This window comes from Vombatus ursinus, unplaced genomic scaffold (assembly GCF_900497805.2).
Source record: "Vombatus ursinus unplaced genomic scaffold, bare-nosed wombat genome assembly UNPS02014812.1, whole genome shotgun sequence".
Lineage (NCBI taxonomy): Eukaryota > Metazoa > Chordata > Mammalia > Diprotodontia > Vombatidae > Vombatus > Vombatus ursinus.
Window position 1 is genome coordinate 96133519 of NW_020954590.1, and position 23047 is coordinate 96156565.

The following is a 23047-nucleotide window of genomic DNA, read 5'->3' on the forward strand; positions in this document are numbered from 1 at the left end:
ACTGAAGAAAATAACACCTTAAAAAATAGTCTAACCCAAATGGCAAAAGAGGTCCAAAAAGCCAATGAGGAGAAGAATGCCTTCAAAAGCAAAATTGGCCAGATGGAAAAGGAAGTCCAAAAGCTCACTGAAGAAAATACTTCATTAAAAATTGGAATGGAGCAAATGGAAGCTAGTGACTTTATGAGAAATCAAGACATTGTAAAACAAAACCAAAAGAATGAAAAAATAGAAAACAATGTGAAATATCTCATTGGAAAAGCAACTGACCTAGAAAATAGATCCATGAGAGATAATTAAAAAATTATTGGACTATCTGAAAGCCATGATTAAAAAAAAAAAAAGGAACCTAGACATCATCTTTCAATAAATTATCAAAGAAAACTGCCCTGATATTCCAGAACCAGAGGGCAAAATAGAAATTGAAAGAATCTACCAATCACCTCCTGAAAGAGATCCCCAAAGGAAAACTCCTAGGAATATTGTAGCCAAATTCCAGAGTTCCCAGATCAAGGAGAAAATATTGCAAGCAGCCAGAAAGAAACCATTCAAGTATTGTGGAAACACAATCAGGATAATACAAGATTTAGCAGCTTCTACATTAAGACTCAAGAGAAGCATGAAGAGGTGAACAGGAAAGAGAAATCATAAGGGATTTATTAAGGTTGAATTGTTTACATTCCTGCATGGAAAGATGATATTTGTAGCTCATGAGACCTCTGTCAGTATTAGGGTAGTTAGAGGTAAAGAAATTATATGTATGTATATATGTATGTATAGATAGATAGATAAAGGGCACAGGGTGAGTTGAAAATGAAGGGGTGATATCTGGAGAATAAAATTAAGGGGTGAGAGGATTATACTGGGAGAAGGAGAAGGGGAGAGGTAGAATAGGGGAAATTATCTCACATAAAACAGAAAAGAAAAGGCTTTTACTGTGGAGAGGAAATGGAGGAAGGTGAGAGGGAATGAGTAAATCTTATTCTCATCAGATTCAGCTTAAGGAGGGAATAACATCCACACTCAATTGCATATGGAAATCTATCTTACCCTACAGGCAAATAGGGGGGAAAGAGATAAGAGAGCAGAGGGATGATAGAGGGGAGGGCAGATTGGGGAAGGAGGTAATCAGAAGCAAACACTTCTACGGAGGGAGAGGGTCAAAAGAGACAATAGAATAAATGGGGGGTAGGATAGGATGAAGGGAAATAGTTCTTCACAATATATCTACTATGGAAGTGTTTTGCATGACTATATGTATATAACCTGTATCGAGTTACTTGCCTTCTGAATGAGGGTGGGTGGAGAGGGAGGACGGGAGAGAATTTGGAACCCAAAGTTTTAAAAACAAATGTTAAAAATTGTTTTCACGTGCAACTGGGAAATAAGATATATAGGTAATGGGGTATAGAAATCTATCCTGTCCTATAGGAAAATAGAAGGGGAAGGGGATAAGAGAAGGGGGGGAGATAGAAGGGAGGGCAGATTAGGCGAAGACTATTCAGAATGCACACCATCTTGGGGTGGAGGGAGGGACGAGATGGGGAGAAAATTTGGAACTCAAAATCTTGTGGAAGTGCATCTTGAACACTAAAAATAAATAAATGAAATCTGAAAAAAAAATTACCAGAAATTCAAGAGGGGGAGAAATTTTATTATTTCTAGGCAAAGGAAATAAAATGAGCAAAGTTGCAGAAACAGGAATGATCTGGATGTGCTCCAGGGACAGGGTATAGTCCAGTTTTAATTAAATAAGGAATACATGAGAGGAAATAATATGAGATAGGCCTGGAAAAGGAGAAAACTGTTCCATTACAGAGGGCCTTCAATGTTAGGCAAAGGAATACTCTGTAAGCAGCAGTAAGTCACTGAAGATTTCAGAGAAGATAAGGAGCATGATCAGCTCTATACACAAAAACTATCAAGAAGGGTGGATTAGAGGGGCAGCTAGGTGGCGTAGTGGATAGAACACTGGCCCTGAAGTCAGGAGGACCTGAGTTCAAATCCGACCTCAGACACATAACACTTCCTAGCTGTGTGACCCTGGGCAAGTCACTTAACCCCTATTGTCTCATCAAAAAAAAAAAAAAGAAAAAGAAAAAAGAAGGTTGAATTAGAATGGGGAAAAGGTAGTAAATCTATTAAAAAAAAAAAAGTTCCTAGAAGTATAATAGGTGAAGTGGATGGACCTGAGCAAGAAAAAAAAAAAGAAAGAAGGAAAAAAAAAGTAAAAATTTTTAACACAATATTCTAGAAATCTCAACGAGTAAGTTGATGAGTAGAACCTCCACCAATCAGAAACACATTGTCTGAAGTACATGATAAAAGTAAAACTCTATCATAGCAACCAAGTATAAAAGAGAACCATGGATGGAAAGTTGATTTCTGTTGCAAGCATGGGTCAGCTTGTGTGGCCCGACTGCTAAAAAGTCATGGGGAATAGGAGAGAGGATGCTGACTAAGCACATTAGGAGCTAGCAAGTAGCCTTCTCTGTTGTTAGTTCATTGAACTGTTACCACATTTGGGTTCTTACTGTCCTAGACCAGGATTCAGCAAACTATGGACTTCAGGCAAAATGCAGCCAGCCTGTTTTTATATGTCCCAAAAGATAAGAATGGTTTTTACATTTTTAATTAAACCAGGGTTTGCCAATACCTCTCCTAGACCATGGAGATAGCTGAAATCACTTTATGTGTTACCCATAATTCCTACTGGAAAGGTTGTGAGGCCATAAGGATGAGAGAAAATGTCTAATCCGCCAACTTGGTCACATGACTCAGAATCATGAGAAAAATGTCAACACAGCACCAAAAAATTCATTTTTAAATATATGCAACCTATACTTTGTGAAACTAAAACACTCTTCTATCTCTGAGTTGTTAAGAATACATGCATGGTAAGCTTATATCAAATAAGAATGAACTTTAAAATCACAATTTAAACAAAATCTGTGTTAATATCATCTAAGTTTAGAATTTTTGTTGTAAAACAGACCATCGGATGAGGGTATTTTATGATATCTCTTTGGGAGGAAAATGTATTCTTTCCATTAGAGGGTATACGTTATTCCACGAAACACCCTGTTCTCATTCTCTTTCATTTTGACTGTGTAATGGCTCCATTTAAGGGTTGAGTTCTAGAACCTCTCTATGAAAATAACTCCTAAATCTCTAACTCCAATCTTTTTTTATCTTTTTTTTACTAAAACTTAAATATATAATAAGAAAAGAAAAAGAACATATTTCTATCTCCAATCTTGACTATACTGCAAAACAACCTGCTGGAAATTTCCATTTGGAGGTCACCCCCCTCAAACTGAAAATGTCTCAATATGCACTTATTTTCTTTCCTGTAATTCCACCTCTTCTTCCTAACCTTCCCTTATCTCTGTAGATAGTATCATCATTCGGCCAGTCAGTTGATAAATATGTATTAAGTGCCTACTACGTACCAGGTACCCTGCTAAGCCTCAGAAGTACAAAGAAAGGTAAAAGATAGTCCCTATCCTAAAGAAACTCAAAATCTAATTAGGGAAGACATCACATAAAAAGAAACTGACAAGTGGGGAAAGGGAGGTGGGGGATGATGAAATCCTACTGCCAGGTAGAAATTTATGAGGCCCCTCCTTACATAAAAGATCCGAGAGGAGCTCTGTGATACCCATTCTCCATTCCCTCCAATCCTACAGGGGAGGGGTCCAAGGGACAGAGAGTGCTAAGGAAGTGTGAGTTTCAGAGTTGATTTGATAATTTTCAGAAGGCAATGGAGAAGTCCAATGGAACAATCAGGTGGAAAGTGATGAAGTATTTGTCTGCCCCCTCCCCCTTAATGAGAGGATCTGGGAGTAGTTCTCTGACATCCAGATTCCACTTTCTCCAACCAGAAGGAGGGAGGGGCCCAAAGGGCAAGGGGTATACTAAGAAAGTGTGAATTTCAGAGTTGATTTGATTCTTCAGGGATCTAGAGAAAATAGAGCAGTCCAATGAAGATCAGGTAGGAAGAGAATCACTTAGACTTAAACTAGCAGCAATTCTCAAAGTGCAGTTTGGGGATCCCTCTAGCCTGGACCCCCTTTCCAGAGGGTCCACCGGATCAAAACTATTTTCATAATAATACTAAGACATTTTAATTTCTAATGTGATAAACATCAATATAAATAAAAACTCTATGGAGGGTGGGATGTGGGAAAGGTGAGAAGTTTTCAATAATTTTTAAGAGTGTCAAGGGGTCCTGACACCAAAAAGTTTGAGAATCATTGTATTATCAAATCAGAGATGTCAGTGCTAGAAAGTAAGTGCCTACTATGTGCCAAGTACTGTGCTAAGCAAGAGGGACATACATACAAATAAAAACAAAGGTAGTCCCCTGCTTTCAAACAGCTTACAGTCTGATAGGGAAAGACAACACACAAAAAGAAGCTTAAAAGGGGAGTAGAGAAGAGAGATTTTTGAGAAGGAATTTCAAAAATTCATCCAGTCCTATCTCCTGCCTTAAGTAATATAATATGGCTATTTCCACCCCATTTGAGAAACGGCCTGAGGCCCTGAGAGGTTAGGCAATTCAAGCAAGGTACATAGTTACTGAAGGGCAGAAAAGGAACCAGAAGAACACAGTACATGCTTTTTCTACTCTACTATTTCATCTTCTCATGTCTCCCCCAATATCCTATCAGTTACCAACTTCTCTTGATATGTTTTTGTCATTTCTTTCCATATAGCTTTTACTGTCTTTTCCCAGTACACCAACCCAATGCATGAATTCATCATCCCATACTCTGGTTATTGCAATTATCTTCTAACCAGGTTTCAGAATCTCTCATCTGTCTCCAATTCCAAACACCCCATGGATAGTGCTACAGACCAGTAATCGCTTTCAATGTGTCTTATCTCTTGCCCAGAAACCTACAATGTCTTCCCATTACCTACAAATAGTATGAATTCCAAATCCTAGCCCCTCCAAAATCTGGCCCCAACCTAATTCTCCAAACTGATCTGCCTTTGCTGCTTTACATGAGCTCCAACCATTACTCCTGTCAGACTGATCTACTCACTTACTCCCAAACACACTATGTTTCTGTAGTGATGGCTGGCATTATAGTATAATATAGTATACTATAGTATAGTGTAACATAAATAAGAAGACTTAAGTTATGGTTCAGAATCTGCTATTATCAGAACACCCTGCCACTGTAACACTAACCCTATTTAATAAACAGGGCATTAGATTTGGAGGCTTCTCACCATCTAGAGCCTGTTCACTGGCTCTATCTTTTCCCCTAAAATCTCTTCCCTTCCAAACTTCCCTATTGCTAAAAAGGGCACCACTATGCCCCCAGTCACCCAAATTCCAAATCTCAGTGTCATCCTCAACTTCTCACATTCCATATCAAATCTGCTGCCAAGGCCTGTCAATTTTGCCTTTGTAGAATTTCCTGCACATACCTCCTTCTCTTTTCTGACACTGCCACCAGCCTAGTGTAGACCCTCATCTCCTCACACCTGGCATATTTCCATAATGGGCTCTCTGCTTCAAGTCTCTTCCCATTCCAATACATTCTCCACTCAGCTATGAATTGGTCGGACCATATCAGTGAAGGCATATAGTAACCTCTCCCCTAATCCCCTCCCCCATTCAACCAATTCCAGTGGGGCAGAGTAAAAGCAGTGACTTGCTTGAGCTCTCCCCTAGACCCCTCCAAATACCTGTAAAAAATGGCTCTAAACAAATTCTAAAGCAACAAATTCCAGTGGCTTCCTATCACCTCCAGGATCAAAATATAAATTCCTCTGCTTGGCTTTCAAAATCCTTCATAACCTGTCTCCCTTACATTTCCAGTGGTCTTATATCTTGCCCCTCCCCACCATCATCACCACCACACACACACACACACACACACACACACACACACACCCCACATCCACAAAGAATTTGGTGTAGAAATGTTTTAAACTCAAAAGGGATAAAGAGACGGCTCTGTGTGGATGACCTCAATTTTTTAGCATCATATGGATGCAAGACCTAGATATAAAATGTCATATTATAAACAAATTAGAACAAAGAAGGAAAGAGACACCTAACTATGGATGCTATGGATTCCCCAAATAAGGGAAAGAGAAGATCACATGAGATGAAATAGATAATTTTGATTACATAAAACTGGAAAATTTGTGTACAAACAAAATCAATAGTTACAATTAGATGGGAAACAGCTACCCGGAAAAAAATACAACAAATTTGTCTGAGAAAGGTTTGAGATCCAAGCAATATAAGGTATTGATACCTATATATATATAAGAACAAGAGCCATTCCCCAACAGATAGTCAAAAGATATAAACAAGAAGATTTCTCTTCTTTTAATTCAATTTAATATTTTTCAGGAATGTTTTTAGTAAAAATCTAGAGCTTCCAGAAAAAATACTGCAAGCAGACCAAAAGAAAGTACTGAGGAGCTACATCAGAATGACATATAATTTAATAGCCAATATAGAGTGGAGAGCTTGGAATACAATATTCCAGGAGGCAAAGGAGATAGGTTTACAGCCCAGCATAACTTACCCAACAAAACTGAATATAATACTAAAGAGGAGGAGGGGGGAAACGGACTTTTAATGAAATAGAGGACTTCCAAGCATTCCTGAAGAAAAGACCATAGCTGTGGAGAAACTTTGAAGTTCAACTAGAAAAGTCAAGAGAAACATAAAAAGGTAAACAAAGGAACAAACACATAGGGATAAACTGCTTAGATTCTATAGAAGGAAATAATGGATATGTTCCCTCTGAACCCTGTCAAAAGCAGGGGTCATATATAGTCTGATCAAGACAGAAGGTCTGGGAGTGGTTCTGTTACGTTGTGATGGTCTTAAAAGAAGAATTGAAATAAAGGGAAAAGGAACACATTAGCGGGAGAGGAAGAGGAAGGTTACAGATAATTATCTCACATAATCAGGTATACAAGAAGAAATCTATACCAAAAAAGGATGGGGGGAGGGGTAAGATGGGGGAAATGACTAACACTTGAACCTCCCTTTCACCTGAAGTGGTCAAAGGAGTGAACACACAGCTAGGTACAGAAATACATCTCATTCAATATATAAATGGGAAGGAATGGGAAGAAGGGGAAATTAGAGGGAGAATAGATTAAGGAAGGTATTAGACCTAAGCAAAACAAACTCTAAGAATGAGCAAAAATATTTATATCTCTTTTTGAGATGGCAAAGAATGGAATTCTAAGGGGGTACCCATCAATATGAGAATAGCTGTTCTTTTGGACATGGCCAATGTGGACATTTGTCTTTCTTGACTACGTAGGTTTGTGACAGAGGTTTTGTTTTTTCTTTGGGGGCATGGAGGAGGGATAAAGATGGATTTTTGCAGATAAAAAAATAAAATTTAATTTTTAAAAATGAAAAGGGCTTTTATTTTTCTCTTTGGGTGGGGATGAATAGAAGATAGTGATATTGATATTTATATTACTAACTTTATATTTATGCTGTATATATTTTTATAAGTTCTAGTTGTCTTCCCCATTAGAATGTAAGCTCTTTGTGAGTAAAGACTGTTTCATTCTTTGTGCTCATACATTCAGTACCTAGCACAGTGCCTGACAGATAGTAGTAGACAAGTATACCACAGGGGGGAAAAAATACAGTTTAAACATATAGAAAACTACATTTAGTATAAAAACTTCAGAATAACTTAGATTTAGCATAAATAAATTGGACTACTGTCCACCCCACTTCTGTTCATGACATTTCTTGTCTCTGTGCCTTTGTTGATGCTGCCTCCCTTCCCTGAAATGGACTCTCCCACCCTGTCATGAAAGCTTCCTTTACACTGCTTTGCCCCATCCTGGATAAAAGTGATCTTTCCCTTGTCAAATTTCTCCAAGCACTTGCATAAACCTCTCCTTTGCACGTCTCTCATTTCCCTTTACATAAATTGTGTCCTTGGTTCCTTCCCCATTAGCTTGTAAGTTCCTTGAGAACAGGGCCTGTGTCATGTCTATCTTTGTAACCCTAGCAACTAGCATAATGCCTTGAACATAGTAACCACTTAACAAATGGTTGTTAAATTGAATTTATTTCAATAAGTGATATGGAAGGAATTCATAATAGGCATGGATATATGTATGAATGCAGGAGAGGGCAGAAACAACATCTAGGAATAGCTAGTAACCTCAATTATCTGGAATGTTTAGTATGTGGACAGAAGCAGAGTTAAATAAAGCCAAAAGAGTCAACTGGAGCCATACTGTGGAAAGTCACAAACACCAGGTAGTTAAATAAGTTATATTTTACCCTATAAGTAATGAGGAGCCACCAAAGGCATAGGGAAGAAAAAGGAAGACATTAAGCATTTATTTAGTGCCTACTATAGGTTAGGCACTGTGCTATTTTACAATGATATAATTTAATCAAATTAATACAAAGCATATAATCCTATAATGATAATCAAGTGTTAACTACAAACAAAAGGAGAGAAATAAGAGCACAGAATCATTGAGATCCCTTCCAGCTCTAAATAAAATAATAATAATAACAATAACTGCTAACATTTTTATAGAGCTTACTATGTGCCAGGCACTGTGCTAAGCACTTTCACATCATTTGATCCTCACAACTACCCTAGGAGGTAGGTGCTATTGTTATTTCCATTTTACAGATGAAAATACTAAGGCTCAGAGACATTAGGTTAGCCGACCAAGGTCACAGAGGTAAGATTTGAACATAGGTCCTCTGACAACAGAATACATGTTGAATGTCTATAGTTCAAATGGCAGGGATACTATCACTGAATCAAAAAATGGTTCTGTACCAAAATTGTATCAAGAATCCTAAGTAAATAACAATAATATCTAGGCAGATATGAATATCAAACATATAGTACACACCTTAGTATACAAAAAAATACCCCAGACATGTATTTTTTTCAATTTTATTAACTCAAAAAGATAAACTAAAAGAAGTGAAATGAGTTGTAATATTGAGGTCAGAATACCACTTTAAATACTTTCTTGTAATTTATTAGAGGTAATGATAGATATATTTTTTAAAAGCTATGTTGAAATGTTCAATCTGTGACTATTGGTCAGTTATTATTAACTAAAAGTCCTCATTTTTACAAGCTGAGCTCCAAACCCTTGTAGGTTATCATCCAAACCTATTTCCCATCCCTCACAACCCAATACCTTATTCCCAACTCCCTCAACCCTCCCATCTCAAAGTTCTAACCAAACACCACCCTCCTCTTCCACAGTGACCTTTGGAATGCCTGTTCTGTTGGCAACAAACTTCCCTTCATCCTAAATCTTTTCCTCTCACATTCTTTTCATCTTTTAGCTATTAATGAAATCTGTCTCCCTTTAATGACACAGCTTTCCTGGCTAACTTTTCCAGGGCTGCACCTTCTAAACATTACTAAGGCAGGGAAGTTGGAATACTTCTTGCTCCTCCTTGCCACTTCCAGATTCTCTCCCTATATGCATCCTTTGGTAACATTTCTTCATTTGAGGTTCAGTGCTATTCATCCCTACCACCCAATCAAAATCCTGGTAGCTATTGTCTACAGACCTCCAGGTACTTCCCTTCTGTCTTCAATGAATTTGGTATATGGCTCAAAATTTTGCTCCTCCCCTCACACTTTTCTCCTCCTCCCCTCACAGTTTTCTCCTCCTCTCCTGCCCTCATATGAGGGGACTTCAACTTAAATATAGATTCTCAAACACACCTATATACTTCCCATGACCTACTCTTCTACCCTATGTCAGTCACACATAAAAATGATTATATCTCAGATCTTGCCATCATCTACAAGTATTCCACCTCCATGTTCAAGAATTCCACAATCCTCTTATCCTACCATGATCTACTGGCTTTCCCTTTCTTCCTCTGTGTTCCCTTACCAAATTCTAGTCCCTTGACCCCTCAATCATCTCCCAGGCCATCTTCCCTGCACTAGCCAGTCTCTCCTCTTTTCTCCATCTTGACCCCTCAAGGTACCAATTCCATTTATACTATCCTCTTGTCTTAAGTCCCTAGCCCCCTTATCATTTCACCAATTGTGCCATGCCAAGTCTTAGCCTTGGATCACTCCTACCATCTACCACCTTCACTGTCCTTTAAAAAAAAATAAAAGTAGGGAAAATCATGCAATCATTCTGATTGGATCCAATACAAATGTATGTTATACAACCTCAACTGGACCCTTGCTGCTGCTAGGCAATCCTACTATACCTCCCTCATCAAATCATTATCCCACTCTCCACAAAGGCTCTTCCAAACCTTTTCATCTTTCCTCAAACCTTGCAAAGTCCCCTTCCACCCATCTTAGGAGACATCCTTGTCTCATGTTTTACAGAAAAAAATTGAGGACACTTACCATGAGCTCCCTCTCCTCTCCTTTTCTTCACCTATCACTCATATGCCTTCTGCCACTATCTCCTTCATTCCTGTCTCACATGATGAGGTGGCCATACTCTTTTTTTTTTAAACAAGTTTTGGCCAGTTTATTAAAGAATACTTTTGTACAGTTTACTTTTCACTGGTCTGTTCTGGCATGCTTCTAATGATCACCTGGATCAATGATAGCCACTGTACATACTCTGTAGTACTTCCCACATGCTGTACCCAATTCAGTGTTATTGCCACTGTAGTGATGTAAACCAGTTTTGACCAACATAGCGTAATATTCAATATCTGATTTCCTCAAGGCTGGGCAGTTGTTGGCTAAGATGACCAATTTGGCTTTGCCTTGTCTAATCATTTTCAGGATCTGTTTGTAGCCTAGCACATATTTGCCGCTTTTCATGACCAGCTGGAGCCTCAAGTTGACGGACTACAGCAACTTTTTCATCTTCTTTGCAGATAACATCTTCCTGTCTGTGGTACGGGAGGACCCTCAGCCACAGATCTGCCACCAAGATTGTGGCCATCCTCTTTACCAAGGCTAACCCCCTCTACCAGCCCAAGTTATTCCATTTCATCCCTTCTCTCCAAAAGATTGCCCTCTGTGTTGTTCCTACTCTATCACGTAATTTCAATCTCTCCCTGACTACTGGCTCTTTCCCTACGACCTATACAAACATGCCCATGTCTTCCCATCCTTAAAAACCTTCACTTAATCCTTCTATCTCCATGATTATCCTATATCTTGTCTGCCCCTTGTGGCTAAATTCCTTGAAAGGGTCATCTATAATAAGTGCCTCCACTTTCTCTCTTCTCACTCTCTTCTTAACCCTTTACAATCTAGTTTCCAACCTCATTCTACTTAAATTGCTCTCTCCAAAGTTACCAATAATTTTTTAATTGCCGAAGCCAATAGCCTTTTCTCAATCCTCGTGCTCCCTAACCTCTCTGCAATCTTTGATGATGTTGGTCATCCTCTCATCCTTGATACTCTCTTCTCTATAGGTTTTCAGCACATTACTCTCTCCTGGTTCTCCTCCAACCTATTTGACCACTCCTTCTAAGTCTCCTTTTCAGGGTCATCATCCAGATCATGCCCTCTAATTGTAGGTTTCCCAAAGGGCTCTGTTTACTTGGTGACATCATAGCCTACCCTCCCCCCAATTTAATTAACGTCTGTATGTGCACATTTCTCAAATCTCCCTATGCTCCCCTAACCTCTCTACTGACATCCAATCACACATCTCCAACTCCCTTTCAGACATCTTGAACTAGATGTCTAGTAAATAGTTTAAATTCAACATACCCAAAACAGAATTCATTATCTTTCTCCCTAGACTCCCACCTACTCCTACCTTCCCTCTTATGGCACAGGGCAATACCATCCTCCCAGTTCCTCAGACTAGCCAGTTAGAGTCATCCTCAAATCCTCAGTACCTTTCACTTCCCATATCTATATCCAATCTGTTACCAAGATGTCATTTTCACCTTTGCAAAATCTCTTGAATATACTCCCTTCTCTCCTCTGATGCAGTCCCTCGTCACCTCAAACCTGGTATGTTGCCTGTTTATGGACTGACCTGCCTCAAGTCTCTCTCCACAAAAATCCATCCTCCATACAATCACTAAAGTGATTTTTCTAAATCATAGCTCCAACCATGTCAATCCCCTCCTCAATAAACTCCAGTGACTACCTGTCGCTTCCAGGATCAAATACCAAAGCCCCTTTTTCAGCATTTGAAGCCCTTCAAAACCTAGCTCCCTCCCACCTTTCCGGTCTTCTTATACCTAACTTTCTAACACATACCCTCCATTGCAGTGACACTGGCCTCTTCGCTCCTCAATGAACAAGACACTTCATTTCTACACACTGGGAATTTTTTCTAACTATACTCCATGCCTGAAATGTTCTCTCCTCATCTCTGTTTACTGGCTTCCCTGGTTTCCTTTAAGTCCCAACCAAGACCCCATCTTCTAAAACATGCCTTCCCCAACCCCTCTTAATTCTAGTGCCTTCCCTCTTTTAATTATTTCCTATTTATCCTGTATATAGCTTGTTTGTACATATTTATTTGCTTGTGGTCTCCCCCATTAGATTGTGAGCTTATTGAGGTCTGGAATTGTCTTTTGCCTCTTTTTGAATCCTCAGCACTTAGCACAGTGCCTGGCACATAACAGGTGCTTAATAAATGTTTATTGACTACTGATCTTAGAAAAATGACAGCTATACATTAAATATAAATGTGTATATGTATGTATGTATGTATGAGTGTATCTACAAATATATTTGATCCTATGGGAAGATACTAAATGTGAAAATTGTGGAGTATCAAAACTTATATAAAGAATTCAATGTGTTGAATTCAATGTATTGAATTCAATATCTGAAGCCAAAACTTTACTTGTAATTACTCCTATCCATGAACTCCACTATCCAGACAAACTAGCCTTTTTCATGTCCCTCATACACAACAATCCATCTCCTATCTCATGCCTTCAGACAGGTTGTTCTCAATTCCTGGAATTCACTCCTTCCTATTCTCGGTCTTTTATAACCTCTTCTTCATATAACCTGTTCTTCAAAACTCAGGTTAAACACCACCTCCTACTTGTGCTTAATAAATATTTATTGATTGATAGCATCTAATATTTCCCTATACTATCCCCATTTCTTGGTATAAATCACTTATGTCAATTTAAAAAAACAACTACGAATGAAATGAAGAAGAAATATATTGTGTTACAAGGGAGACCTTCATCCCTCTTTCATCTCTGCTAAGTAATTTCAAAAACTCATTTAGAAGTATATCCAGTTAGCAAAACCCCTTAAGGCCTAATCCACACATTCCAATTTTCAAAGCGGATAGGAGAAAAACAAATAAAGTTGTATTTCATGATTTGTTTCAGCCAACAGCAGATAAAGAAAAATTCTCCTAGTTGCATCTATGTAATCATAGCTGTAACTGCTATACATTGAGATAACTGGCAACAACCTCTAAAAACAGTGTGGTTTGTCAGTCTTATATGTTCTCTATATCAACAGAAATTATAGTTCTAATTCAATCATAGCTTTGGATGCTGCAATAAATGTGCAAAAAGCCAGGTGCAAAGCAAGATCCACAGTCTTCTACACATACCTGATATATATTATCTTTGAAAAAATCATGACTCTAACAAGTAAAGAGATTTTTTTTTAATTTTGTTAGAATAAAACAACTCAACTTTTGTTAGAAGGATTTCATGAGGGGAAGATTGCTGTAAAGCAGGTATCAGATGTTTTTAATACAAAAATCATTAGGAAAGCTGTCTTCTTCACATCAATGCATTGTCACCATTGGAAAGGATATAGAGCTTTCTTACTTTAGTGACAGTCCTTGCAACCATCTGAATCTTTTTATTTCCTCAAATGAGGAAAAGGAAAACAACAAAAATTTGTTCTTCCTTCAATTTGCAATCTTAATAAGGAGAAACAAAAATTATTTCCTTTAACACGTGACTGCAATACAATGTCCTGTTTGTTTAGAAAGAACTTTTGGAGAAATGCCAAGACCTAAAATATATGATTGCTTTATATTCAGGGAATGTAGTGCATCATATGATACAGCAGGAGAGCACATCCTTGCAGCCCTGTACAGTGTCCCAGAAGAGGTAATATCTGTTGTCACTAACTGATAAAATTGTTTTGCAATTTTTATAACAACAAAATAAATTTCATCTATCTCTAGCATCTATCTTCTTAAGATAGTTCTCAAGTACATGCATTCTGAGCATATCAACAAAGCCAGCAGTTTATATCTTAATTTAATATCTTAATATTAAAAATAACACAAAACCCACAGAACCCTCAGCTTTGGGATTATAAACTAATTACCTCTCAACTTACTCCTATTCCAAAACTTATACCACCAACTCCAGACATTCTCCTGCCATTAATTAGATGTAATAAAGAGCTAGCTTTGGAGGCAGGAAGACTTCAGTTCAAATCCTGCCTCAATATTTCATAGATGACCCCAGGCAAGTCATGGAACCACTCAGTGCCCCCTAAGAAAGCTCTAAGACTATAAACTGCAGGGAAGGTGCTGAGATGCCTTGGTTCCCTCTCAACTTGCCTTCCAAGAAGTTCCTTTTACCAATGAAATCATAGGTCTGGTCCGCCCACCAAAAAATACTCCTAAGAGTGTATCTAGCACCCACTATTTTTTTAAGCTGTATTGAAATCTATGGCAAGGGTCAGTCACTTAAACCCATCAGATTATGTCCAAAGCATGTTAAAATGATATTGACCAGACTGTTACCTAATCTTCAGCTACCTGAAAGCGAAAACAAATTAGTGGAGTCCAATTTGCCAGTGTCCTTTAACTGATAGTGAACACTGCTAATATATGTCCTTGGACGAAATTATAAATCTAAAAAAATTTAAGGGCTGCTCCCAACTGACTCCTAAAGTCCTTTTCAATTCTAAAATTCTGATTCTGTTATACTTCCAGCATAAACCAAGCTCTAAATGTACTATGAATTTTCTTAGTGGATTAGGCCCAATAAAGTCTTTAATTTTACAAAGATTTAGTATTTTCATGTCAAATATTTTCCCACACAACAAATTCTTGAAATATATACTTGAAAAACCATTTTTGTCACTATTTTTTCTGGGATGATGGGGTCTTTAATATGTATTTCCTACTTATTATCCTCAATACAAGTAACAATTTTGAAATTTCCACAAAATGTCCTGAAATAACTGGGAGAAAATGAAAAGTTGTGAAAAGAGTGCTAAACTAAGTATCAAGGGACTGAGATCTGGTCTAAGTTCTGCCACAAGCTAGGTACATGACCTTGGGTTTGTCACTTAACTCCTCTGTGCCTCTGGGCTGGATATAGATAGATATGGTGTCATTTAAGTACAGATGATAATTGGACCCATGCGAGCTGATGAAATCATCAAGGGAGAATATGGAGAAAAAGAAGAGCATTCAGGATAAGCCTATGCTTCAGAAGCAGAAGACAGAAGACAGATGCTGAACTGACAAAGGAGGCTGAAAAAGAGCAGTCGGACAAGTAGGAAAACCAGGAAAGAGATATCAGAAGCTGGAGGAAGAGAGAGCATGCAGGATGCAGTAGTCAACAGTGTCACAAGTTTCTCTGTTTACTTTCTTTAGGTTTCATTCCCTATTTTATTTAGGGGCTATATGTTTTTCATCTATGTTACCATAACTTGGCTTGAGATTTTCTATTTACTTAACATTAAAGTCAATGAAAAATTGGGCATTTGTAACACATTTTAAAATGTGACAAGTTCTTTATATGGATTATCTCATTTGAACTTCATAATAACTCTTACCAGTTAGGTACGACAGGTGTTTTTATCCTCATTACAAAGATAAAGAAAATGATGCTGAGAGACTAAGTGACTTGCCCATCATCACACAACTTTTCACTAGAAAAGGCAGAAATGGACCTAGATTTTCCTGAGCCCAAGTCCACCACTACATTTACTACAGCATCACACCTCTCCTCCATGTAAACCTGTGGCCAAAGATGCTGTTTCCATAGCATTCTAGTTTTGTTTTTCACTAACAAGCTATGGGCCCCTCCAGGTCTCAGATTCCTCCTTTTGTGAAATTAGGGAGCTGGACCAGTTGATCACAAAAAGATTTCATCATATTAAAATGAGGCTGGAACATCGCCATTTGTAAAAGTTCAACAAACACACACATACACACACACATACACACACACACACACACATATATATACATAATACACACTTGTGTATATACATATATACATATGAAAATGTACAAATATACACATATATGCAGGTGTATAAAAAGTTTATGCATAAAAATTCAACAAAAGTTTGTGCGTGTACATATACATGAATAGGTACATATATCTGTATATATATGTGTGTATACATATATCTGCATGTATGCATGGATGTATACATATATCTGCATATTTGCATGGATGTGTACATATATCTGCATATACGTATATATCCACGTGTGATCAAAAGTTTGGAAGCAGAAAAATTATCATCTTCATGCCCACTAATTCTAGGGTATACACCAAGGCTTTGCTTTCTACACTCTCACTTTGCGACCTCATCAGCTCCCATGGGTATCTAAATATATAGCCCGAGTCTCTCTCCTTAGCTCTAGTCCTACATCACAATCTGCTTATTGGACATTTCCAACTTAATGTCCTGTAGGCATTTAAAATTCAACATATCCAATACAGAACTTATTATCTTTTCCTCCCAACCCCACCCCTTTTCCAAACTTCCCTATTATTGTTAGGGTCAGCATTTTTTCACAAGTCACTCAGGTTCACAACACTGGTACCTTCCTCAACTCTGCAATCTCACACAAATTCATGAAGCATTCAATAAATTTTGCCACCCATTGCCAAATCTTGTTTCTACCTTCATAATATTTCATGTGGCATTTATATCTCTTCACAACTTAACTCTTTTCAGGTTTCTTACACATTACTGCTCTCTGTGAATTCTACAATTAAGCCATATTGGCTTATTTACTGTTCCACAAAAAGCATGCTCCATATTAGCCTCCCTGTGCTTTCCTACACAATGTCCCCTTGCCTGGAATACACTCACCCCTCTGGGAATCCCTAGTTTCCTTTAACATTCAGCTCAGTCACCAACTTCTAGATGAAGCCTTTTCCAATCCCCCAGCTGTTATTGTGCTCCCTTCACAAAACTACTTTATATTTTGTATATATTATGCACATAATTTTATGTGTATGTGTACACATATAGGCATATGTTGTATATGTGTGCATATATTATATATGTATGTATGTACATACATATGGGGGGACTTATATGTATGTGCCTTTGTAGGTACATGTACACATCTCCCCCACTTAGAATGTAAGCACCTAAAAGGCAAGGACTGTTCCACTTTCTTTGTTGCAACTGAAATATTTAGCACAATGCCTGGCACATAGTATTTAATAAATGCTTATTCATTGATTGAGCCATTAAAAATGGTTTATTATGATTTATGTACCCTATGTTTTAAGGCACAACTCTTTTTCACAGCTTTGGGCTATTAATCAATCAACATCACTTATTAAGCATTCATTGAATAATAGCTGACATTTATAAAGCACTTTATACACATCACTTAATTTGATCCTCACAACCCTAAGGTAAAAAAACTATTACCATAACTTAGCTTTATATGTATGTATATATTCAGATATACATATACATATATATGAATGAGATTTATGATTTCAATATAAAATTCACAGTGAGGAAACACTGCCAATGCAGATAGGAACCTGCTCTACAACTTATTGTCTCAAAGTTGTCCAGTGTACTTAGGTTAAATAATGTATTCAAGGGTCGAAAAGCCAGTATACAATATGCATCAAGCACAGAACCCAGGTCTTCATGATTCCAAGGTCATCTCTCTATTCACTTACTATACTGTGGTATGTATGTACATACACACACATATGCATATATATAATATATATGAATATACAAGTATACATTTTCTATACACATATACTCTATTATACACACATATATGCATGTAAACATACACATATACATATACACATACACATATGGCCTATGATTTCATCAGTGTAGGGAATTTCCAGCGAGGAAACTATACCAGTGCAGATAGACACTTGATCTGGAACTTAGTCTCAGAGTTGCTTTGACAGAATTGAGAGGTGAAATGAATTGCTCAGTCACACAGCCAGTATGCATCATGGGTGGACTTGCATGAATGTATATTTGTATATACATATATCTATGTACATAGACAAGTGTGTATGTTGAGACTTACTGGCATCCTGAGATCAAAGCTCAGTGGAACAACACATTGAAAACAATTAACAACTACATAATGCTAATCATATACAATATTAGCAAAGCACATACATGTGTGTATATAAATGATATACATGACAAGGAATTATACCTGTGATTTCATTGCTATAGAAAAATCCCCTAACCTGAAGGTTAGCATCTTTTCTCCGTGTTAGAGTTGACTCCAAGAACTCCACTACTATACGTTGCTTCTCATATATAATAATATTACTTTCCCTCAGTGATATAAGTGACTTAGCCATAGTCGCATGGATAAGTATCAGAGGTAAGATGTGAAACCAAGTTTCCTTGCCTCAAAACTCAGTATTTCATCAACTATGCTATGAGATCACAGCAAGTACACTTGAGAATCATTTGGGATTTTTTTTTAGCTTTTTAAAAAGTTTTATTTTATGGGCTCCTTATCCTATAAATCTGTTAATATCTATTTAAATATCAAGAAAAGAAGTTTTATAGTAAAAATTTAATAGAAAGTCTTCAAAATCCTGAAATGGATAAAAGTATTCTGAATTAACAAAAATTACACATTCTCTTCAATAAAAACAGGCCATGTAATTCTAAATTGTTCTGTAATTTTGCCCTTATGCAATTACAAAGTGAAGATCTGTGAAAATGAGGCTTCAACTACATAATTTTCAGGGCACTTTTTGAGGTGACTAGACAATACTTAGCATAAGCTATTCTATTATACAAAATTATAGTTATAAGCTTAACACACATATTTATAAAAATTTAAATTCACACCAATTATTTTTATAAATACAAAATAAGGTTAGCCAAAAAACTGAAAAATACTGTCATGAAGTTAGTTTTAGTGTATTCTTTAAAATCATGTCCAAATCTACAGTTCAGTATTTTAATCTACTAAAATGAGGAATATAAATGTAATTTTCCAACAATCTTATACCATCTACCATTTTATCTTTCCTCTCTTCCCAAAAAAGCTGCTATCTAGAAAAGTCTTTCATACTTTACACTTCAAGAAATCTAGCCACATGTCCCAAAATGCCCAGCAGCACCATTCAATAAGGCACTGTGATATGACAACCAGTTACAAGAAAAACAGTTAAACTACTCTTTTTGAGAGAAAATACTACAAATAGTAGAAGCCTGGTTATCCACCTAACTTTGATCTCCATGTATTGAAAGCTTCCCAAAATTAAATGTCTTCTAAAATTATTGCCACTAACATTCCAAAAATTATGTTAATATCTCACACAATATGTAATTGTCATTCAAATAATTTTGACAAAGCAAAATCCTTACAATCCTTACTCTTAGATCATGAAGTACTATACTAAGTTAGAGCACTATATTAATGAATACAAGGGAAGCTAGATGATGCACTGGAGACAGCACCTGGCCTGGAGTGTGGAAGATCTAAGTTCAAATACGGCCTGAGACACTTACTTCGCTGTTTGAGTCAATTTAGTCATTTAACCCTGTTTGCCTCAGTTTCTTCATCTGTAAAATGAGCTGGAAAAGGAAATGGAAAACCACTCCAGTATCTCTTCGAAGAAAACCCCAAATGGGGTCACGAATAGTGCCACACCACTCAACAACAATGAATGCAAAGTTGTCTTTTTAAAAGTCATAAGGTCCTTTAACAAGGTTTCGTTCATGTTTTTTGTTTTTTTTCAGGATTTAATATTGAAAAAAGTAAATGCCAACAATGCACTTTCACACAAATATAAATCTTCGATATGAATAAAGTAGGTCTCCCAGTATTTGATAAAGTATGTGAAATTGTGTAATAAATACAGTAGGTCCCCTTCCAATATCAAGTACCAAGAAGGCTTCAACTACAAGCTGCCCACCTTTCAGTAAGCTAAACATACAGAGCCTTATAACATTTAAATAACAAGCTGTCAGTGTATAATTTTAAAGATGTGAAAACTTAACCATAGATAAGTTCAATGTTGACAGAAGAATGTAAGTTTGGTACACTGTTACTAACTAGCATTTTACTGAGAGTTGCATTCAAGATATATGAAAAGAGGGATACCAGCCTATCTGCATATGATTTTAGGACTTTATACCTCTAAATAAACTTTGTATCGTGACCTAATTTCAAGTTATTTCCTATTATTTAGGATTGCCATTTCTGTCCTCTGTCCGGTCTATTTTAATTGAATTAAAACCTCAGCACTAGAAATAAACAATCATAAATCATGGATTTAGTTCTGGAAAGGTCCTTAAAACCCATCGAGTCCAACTTCCTCATTTTACAGATAGGGAACTGAGGTTCAGAGAGGTTTAGTGACCTACCCATCAAGCAGATAGCAAGTTGCAGGGCTAGGATTGGAATTCAGGTTCTCTAACTCTTAAACACTCCACTGTCCTAGATTAGGAAAGGAGATAAGCACAACCAGAGTAGAAGGAAGGCTCAGAAAGTCTAGCTGGCTAGATTTCATTCTGTCATTAGACTAAATAAACCATGCTATCTCACTTTAATATGTAAGCAATAAAGGATCATTATTTTTAGTGGCTTTTTTTTTAAATCCTCTCATTCTTAGCTTATGGAAAGTTAAGCCAAACCTATCAATATTTGAAATTTATAGTATAATAAAGTATTCTAATTCTGAGGATAAGACCACTAAACCATTATTTTTCAGCCTAATTTCTCTTTAGCAAAAAGAAAAATAACTTCAAAGTTGACAAGACTGTAAATTGACACTAAAACTAAAAAATTATGCAGTGTTGTTCTATTTGAAGCAAACAATGAAATTAAGTACATTCTAGAATCACACTGAAAATTTCCTATGTGTAAGGCTCTTAATAAAAACTTATAAACAGTGGGGAAATATTGGCCATATCCAACTAAAGATCACTAAAAAGCAAATAACTTAAGCTTGATTTAGCAAAATGTGGCAGTGGTGAACTAAGTGAACCACATCAGAAAAAAACACACAAAAACTGCTTCACAAATTTAATACAGGCCTGGTACAAAACAAATCTAAAAATTCAAGTTGTCTCTAGTCAGAGTGATATAAATATACCAAACAGATGCAAAATATTGACTTTTAATAAACAAACTGACACTGAAACTTAGGATTCATAGTTCTTTATTTGAAGAGTATAAAAATCTAAAAACGTAACGGAATATTTTTCCCTAGTAGGTTAATATTACTCCTCCCACCACAAATACATATTAGGCATATATCATATCTTGAAACTTATAGAAATCAGCAAAATCACTCAATGGAAGTTTACTACAATTTTGAACACAATTAATGAATAATGAAGTTTTCAATCATGACTGAAGAAGGTAATAAGATCCATCTCTATCTTCTACTGGATCCAAAGAGCTCTGGAATATGAGGAGGGACCACTCATATTACTAAAATCCCTCAACCCTCCTATCCCAACAGGAAGTCATTCTTTGTTCCTTCCTCACTCAAGTTTCTCGACCTGCCACCACTTCATTCTGCAACTCAGTGCAGCTCCAACCTTCCTTTTTGGAGATGACATACTAACTCCCTTCTCTAAAACTGCTCATTCTGAAACAGGTCCTCGTCAGCTTACCCAATTCTTTTACTGCCCCGGCAAGGTCAATGGTGGCCAACTGTATCTTTCTGAATTGGAGAAAAAAAAAACCCACCACAGAAATGCTTCCTCCCAATTACACTGCTACTGTCACCAGTTACTTTCTTTCCTCTACAGCTCCACAGACACAAGCTTCCCTAAGAAGCTAGCTGCCACCCCCAAGCCCAAATTCGACCTCCTAACACTCAAATCATCCCCGCCCCCCACCCTAGTCCCTACGAGGTCTTGTTTGCCACCTTGCTTTCATTCTTCCAGGCAGGGCTTCCAAACTCTCCGCAGGGGTCCTTTCCCCCCGTGCCCTGGCTCCCCACTGCCCCGCACACCAGCCCCACTCCCCTACACACCTACACACACACACACTACTGCCTACTTTATCAGCCTCCCCGCACCCAGTTAGCGCTTTATCTCACCTAATCCTAGAGCCCCTCCCCCAAGACCTGGTGGGCCATCTCCCCTACCTCTCCAGCTCTGGATCCCAACCAAGCCCGGAGGAGGCGGGTCCCCTCCTCACTTCCCTTCTCCATTCCCAATCACCCGCCCCTTCAAGACACCTGCCCCTTACCCCCTCCCCGCCCATTCATTCTCCTCCAGCCCGACGTCTGCCCCCATCACCGCGCCCCCCACACACACCCCACCCCGCTCTGTCGGTTTTCAGCCGAGCCCGCCACACACACACACACACACACACACACACACACACACCCGCGCGCGTACCTCGCCCCTCCCCCACCTCGCGCACCCTCTCACCCCCCCCGCCCGCTCCGGAATGGGGGGGCCTGGGCGGGGGCTGCGCTCGAGGTGAGCCCTCGCGCCCCACCCCCGCCGCTCAGCGGCGGCTCCCCAGCGCCCTCTGCCTCCCGAGCGGCCGGGGCTGACGCCGAGGTCGGGGGTGGTTCCGGGTGCTCCCCCGGGGGTAGAATTTACCTTCTTCCCGGAGATAGTTTGGAGACACCTCCAACATTGGCAAACACTAAAGAGAACTGACCCAGCTCGGCCGCCGCCGCCGCCGGCTTCAACCACTCCCGCTCTCCCTCCCCCCTTCCTCCTCCTTCCCTTCTTGCTCCCTCCCTCTCCCTCCCTCCTCTCCCGCCCGGGCCCGCGCCACCCTCCCAACCGCGCGCCCCCTCCCGGCCCAACCGCCTACCCCCCTCCCCCATCCACCAGCGCGCGAGTCTTGCCGCGTGCCGGCGCGACGAACCCCGTAGAACGCGGAGGGCCTAGGCGTA

At 38.3% G+C, this 23047-nt stretch overlaps 1 protein-coding gene and 1 pseudogene across 1 annotated transcript in view; both read right to left on the bottom strand.

Annotated features, from left to right (window-relative positions):
• The window catches only part of LOC114054266 (double-stranded RNA-binding protein Staufen homolog 2-like), a 405344-nt gene extending 382504 nt beyond the window's left edge, over positions 1–22840 (bottom strand). The window contains exon 1 of the mRNA XM_027877452.1: positions 22746–22840. The gene's annotated coding sequence lies outside the window, so the exon portion shown is untranslated. The remainder of the gene's footprint in view (positions 1–22745) is intronic.
• LOC114054267 lies at positions 10563–10808 on the bottom strand (annotated as a pseudogene).
• Positions 22841–23047: the final 207 nt, after the last annotated feature.